The sequence below is a fragment of the Octopus bimaculoides genome, chromosome 7 (genome assembly GCF_001194135.2).
Source record: "Octopus bimaculoides isolate UCB-OBI-ISO-001 chromosome 7, ASM119413v2, whole genome shotgun sequence".
In the NCBI taxonomy this organism is placed as follows: Eukaryota; Metazoa; Mollusca; class Cephalopoda; order Octopoda; family Octopodidae; genus Octopus; species Octopus bimaculoides.
Window position 1 is genome coordinate 98,533,502 of NC_068987.1, and position 5,687 is coordinate 98,539,188.

General features: G+C 36.8%; 1 protein-coding gene across 2 annotated transcripts in view; it reads left to right on the forward strand.

The window, feature by feature from the left end:
* Window positions 1-555: 555 nt before the first annotated feature.
* The window catches only part of LOC106868422 (uncharacterized), a 148,939-nt gene continuing 143,807 nt past the window's right edge, over window positions 556-5,687 (forward strand). The window contains exon 1 of one of the 2 annotated variants that reach the window (XM_052969829.1): window positions 556-920. The gene's annotated coding sequence lies outside the window, so the exon portion shown is untranslated. The remainder of the gene's footprint in view (window positions 921-5,687) is intronic. The other variant, XM_052969828.1, reaches the window with a different exon arrangement.

Sequence of the window (5,687 nt, forward strand, 5' to 3'; positions counted from 1 at the left end):
GAGTTAGGGATAAAGAAAAGGGAGTAGGTATACATATAAAATGTTTGCTAGACAAGAGGCATTTAACTTTTAGCTTTTCAACGATTCTGTATTTTTTTTTTTTTCTCCAAATTAATTCTGCATAAAATCAAAACGGGACAGGTACATACGGGTACACACACACACACACACACACACACACACACACACACCGGTATCACAACAACAATGACGACTAGTACAGACTATATATATACATATCAACATAGATTGATTCATATATACATATATACATACGTACATACATATGTGTATGTTGAACTGTAACACAGCTCTCAAACCTCAGTTTATTTCATCCAAGAAAAGCCAAGTAACCGATCCCCCCCCCACCCCCTGCCCTCTTCTCTCACTTTCTCCCGTTCCTTTTCTTTCTTCTCTCTTCCCCTCACTCTCACTCCCTCTTATACTTTCACTAACTTACTCTCTCATAACTTTAATCTCCACACTCCCACGACTCTAGACTCCGGTCGCCTGCCAACGAACACATGTGCTGCTGTTGCTGCTGCTGCTGTTATAAGCCAACGAAATCACCACCACTACTCCGTCCTGGTGCCTTGCCAAGAGTTTGTCAGTGGATTCCGTCTGAATGAAAACGGTTTCATTTACGCTCTGTCTCGCCATCTCGTCAGCTTGCCATGCACAACAACCACTGGACGAAAAAAGCGGCACACCATGTTACTATATTGAAAGGTCACACAACTAACTGTGATATGCACAAACATTGACACACTTCCACACACGGTTATACATGTATGTATATAGATAATATATACATACATACACGTGGATATATATATATATATGGTATCATAAATACACATGTACACAGCCATGTGGGTACATATAGATTCCAAAATATATTCACAGAAACACATGTGTAGGTAAATTTATCTATCTATCTATCTATCTATCTATCTATCTATCTATCTATCAATCTGTCTATCTGTCTGTCTGTCTGTCTGTCTGTCTGTCTGTCTGTCTGTCTCTCCTTCTCTCTCTCTCTCCTTCACTCTCTCTCTCTCTATCTATCTATCTACGGATCTATCTCTGCACTCTTACATAATTGTTTCTTGTATATATGTATATTCATGTATGTATGTATGTATGTATGCATTTATGTATGTGTGTATGTATGTATTTGTTTGCATGTATGTATGTGTTAATATGTGTGCATGTTTGCCTTCAATGCATAATGTATAGATGTATATATCTGTCTACATTTACATTCTACGTAAATGGATGCACACACATACACACATATATATCCATACTCTCTCTCTCTCTCTCTCTCTCACACACACACACACACACACACGCACACACATATAGAATGCATGTATATATATATATTTTGTATGTATTGAGGGAGAGAGAGAGAGAGAGAGAGAGAGAGAGAGAGAGAGAGAGAGAGAGAGAGAGAGAGAGAGAAATGAATGGGTCATGGAACCAGAGAAATGCATAAACACGTGAGTAAGGCTTAAGCATGCTGAATTCTAGCGTAAAATTCTATAACTTATAAACAAACGCGCTCGCGCGCGCTGTCGTAAGTGTACAGATTCACAACACATGTAATCATGCACACACACATACACACACAAATAAACATACATTTATGTATGTATAATAATATGCACATTTTACTTGTATGTATGTATGTATAATGTTAGACACTGCGTAGTGGCATGTAAACGTTAACAAAATATCCTTTCAGTACAACAGTGCCATTCCAAAAAACCCGTACCTCATATATTATGTGGGTCGATTTTGTGTTTTGGCATCAGGATATTATTTATAAATACTGAATTTTTGCTGGGATTTACCACGTGATTTTGGTTAAGGTATCGTACGAATCATCATTGTCATCATCATCATCGTTATCATTATCAATGTCATCGTCATCATCGTCATTGTCGTCGTCATCATCATCATCATTATCTGCAACAGCTATTAGTTTGACAAACCCACCCCGTAATAATACGAGTATCATATTAGTTTAATATCCTTTCATTTCCATACGCTTCTGAGTTCATGTAATGCAGGGGTCAAAACTGCTTTCCAGTCAACCAAATATCCATCTATCCATCCATCCATCCATCCATCCATCCAATCCATGCATCAATTGCTCTGTCTATATATAAATGTATACATACAAGCATACAGACGTTTCATTTTTCTCCTCCTCCCACACCTGCTAAAATATGTAGTTTTGAAATCTATGTAATATATGTTTTAAGACCATGCCGGGTCGGCTGTGTATTTCATAACTCAATGGTCGATAAGTTACCCAATAAGTACCCCTGCGACTAAAGATGAATGTATCTATCCAAACAAGTTATGCAGCTTTTTGCTTTATTAGAAATCATTATATGCAATATCTGTTGGTGTTGGTGTTGTTGTTGTTGTTTTCGTCGTCATCATTATTGTCGGTGTTGCTCAGTTGTAATTCGGCCCTGATAGAGCAGTCCTTTTATCAAACGCTCCCCAACCATAAGCTATAACCGGTCCTTCTTTTTCCCTTATGCATAAAATCCAGCGTCCCGTTTTTAAGACATCAGCGTATAGTTTTAGGGAAATCCGGGTACTGATTCTAGGAGGTCAAGGCGTCCACAAAGAAGCCCCTATGTTTTTTTTTTTTGTACCTGTGAAATATTAAGATGGATATGCCCGACCTTTCCCTTCTAAATTGTGGTTTATTACAAACTTAGAAATTGTTATGTAGTAGAATCGCAGAATCGGTTGATCGTCGGAAGAAATACTTAATTGTAGCTAAGGCCCTGACTAAGGCCCTGAAATTAGCTTCACGACCATGAGGCTTTGGTTAAATAACCCCCGCACTCTATAGAGGATCAGAGTGTTTTCCTAGAGCCTCGGGTCTAAATGGTCACTGTGAGTGAAATTTGAGTGACGGAAACTGTGTTGAAGCCTGTCGAATGGTCTGTGTCTGTAATTCAAAGAATCAGTCTTCTCTTGTTGATTTCATATGAGTACTGCGTTTTAAGGGTACACGTGTATATGTGGCTTACTCAGCTGTTTACATCGCGTTGCTCATCATAGAAACCAGCATATGATCCATTAGTTACCGGTACTTTTAATTCCATGATTTGATAATTCATAAAGGTCGATCCTAGATCGATAAAATGAAATACCAGTTAGGTACTACACAGCACTGGTGTCTTGCATGCATATTCCTCTCATTTTCTTCACATGGCTCGCTTTATTTTTTCTTTTTGTAACACTAACCCACCGATCATTCTGCAAACTGTGCCCAGAATCTTCTCAAGGAATGGTTTCTTGCTTTGCAGTATTTCTTCTGCCTCTTTTAAGCTTTGAATTTAATTCCTCTCAGGGTCAAATTTGTCTTTCCTTCCACCCGGTTCGTTAAAATAAGGTACAAAATAATGTACATATTTTGAGCTATGTTCTCGGAATCGACAAAATCTCTTCCTTGAAAATTGCCGGTCTTGTGCTTAAATCAGAAACTATTATTATTATTATTATTATTATTATTATTATTATTATTATTATTGTTGTTGTTATTATTATCATTATCGTTGTTGTTGTTCGATAATGAAAATGCGCTAGTTAAATATTGAGTGTGATTTAATCGACTAAATCGTTCACACTTAATTTCTGGGTTTCTGTCTATGAAAAAAAAAAAAAAAACGAAAAAAAAAGAAAGAAAAGCAGAATGATTTCTTCTATTTGCCACAAGGGCACTAAAGGAGGGTAACGACAATTACGAAAATGACGAGCGTGGGTCCAGGTGAATGGGTCTACTTTAAGCAGGAGCATGTAGACCGGGAAATAACAGCTGGGAGACAAGGGCCCTTGTTAGTCACGGTAATCATGGATCTTGGCGCTTACCTGTTTGGTTCTCGGTGCCAGTTCTCCTCTCTGGGGTGGGGGAGAATTCAAACATTCATTTGTATATTGTGTTTATCATTTTTCTGTGTTTCTCCTACATATTTTCATACATTTTAATGTAACTCCACGTCCACGTTTCGAACATAAACACGCAAACTCCATCCATATATCTTGTTACGTTTGTGGCAATGAGACAGAGTATTACTAAAGTACCAGTTATGAACTGAGGTTGATGTAATCGAATCTATGTCGAAACTATGTTAGAAAAACAATTGTCATTGTTATTGTTTTTATCAAGGGGTGTTTAATGTTAGGAAGATGTATCTTACTTGGATATTTTCAAGAGGTTATTCTTTCAATATTCTCCTTTTATCACACCGATCGTTTATCAAATAAAGGTCGAACGACACTAGGAAAAATCGATATCTATCAATACTGTAAACAACAGTAAGAACAACAGAAGCAACTATCATAATAACAATAACAATACTAATAACAAAATCACCTATCGCCTGTAAACGAACTGCATCCAACGTAGTTTATAACAATCAACACAATTGACGATTTGAGTAAATACCACCACCACCGCTGATACTACTACTACTACTACTACTACTACTACTACTACTACTACTACTACTACTAATACTACTACTAGAAAACCTTATAAGGAAACCTCTGTGTGGTCACATGTCCTGCTAGAAATAGCAGCGAAAACTCAAATTATGATACTAGCTTATAGAATATATGTGTGTGTATGTGTGTGTGTGTGTGTGTGTGTGTGTGTGTGTGTGTGTGTGTGTGTGTGTGTGTGTGTGTGTGTGTGTGTGTGTGTGTGTGGACATGTGGTATAACATCATTCTAAGTTTCCCTGTAAACTGATGAGAAAAATGTGATGGTTACGGTTGGAATGCCGTTGAACATTTTAACACTACAGCTATCACGGTACTACAGCTACTAGTAGTACATCTATTAACTAATTTCGTTATCGATGCATCTCATAAAACGTCGACATAATCATTATCACCATCACCACCGCCACCACCACCACCACGTCCATCGGCATCAATACAGCCACAATGTAAATATTCGACATAATTCTTAAAACGGCGATGCACGTGGCTAAAAATAGATTTTAACGAAGCGAGGCATTGGTGGCAGAAATGCTTGTAGTAAGAGATAGCTTTGCATGAATGGATAAACATTTACAAAAATAACAGCAGTTACTCAATTGTTTAAATGTTAGTTTCTGGTGATCATGCGTGTATATTTACTAAACGAGAGTGCATATATATATATGAACATAAATGTGAGTGTGTGTGTGTGTGTATGCCTGCATCTGTTTGAATGGGTGTCCGTTCGTAAAGTTATATATTTTTGACTTGTAATTATTAGTGCTTATATGCGTGTATGTGTGAGTTTTGTTGATTTGTTAGGAATATCTACACATATTTTCATTCTTATGTAGAAGCTCCCGTAAACAAATGCAAAACAATCTCTCTGTTTGTATGTTTGTGCGTTTCTGTTTGTCTATCTATCTTTATATCTATAGCTATAACTGTATCTGTACACACACACACATATATATGCCTATATGTGTAATTGCATATGTATGTATGCCTATATATATATATATACATACACACACGTACACATTCATACACACACACACACATACACACACACACACACACATATATATATATATATATATATATATATATATATATATGCATACATACATGCACATGCATATGTACACATATATCTAATTATATATATAT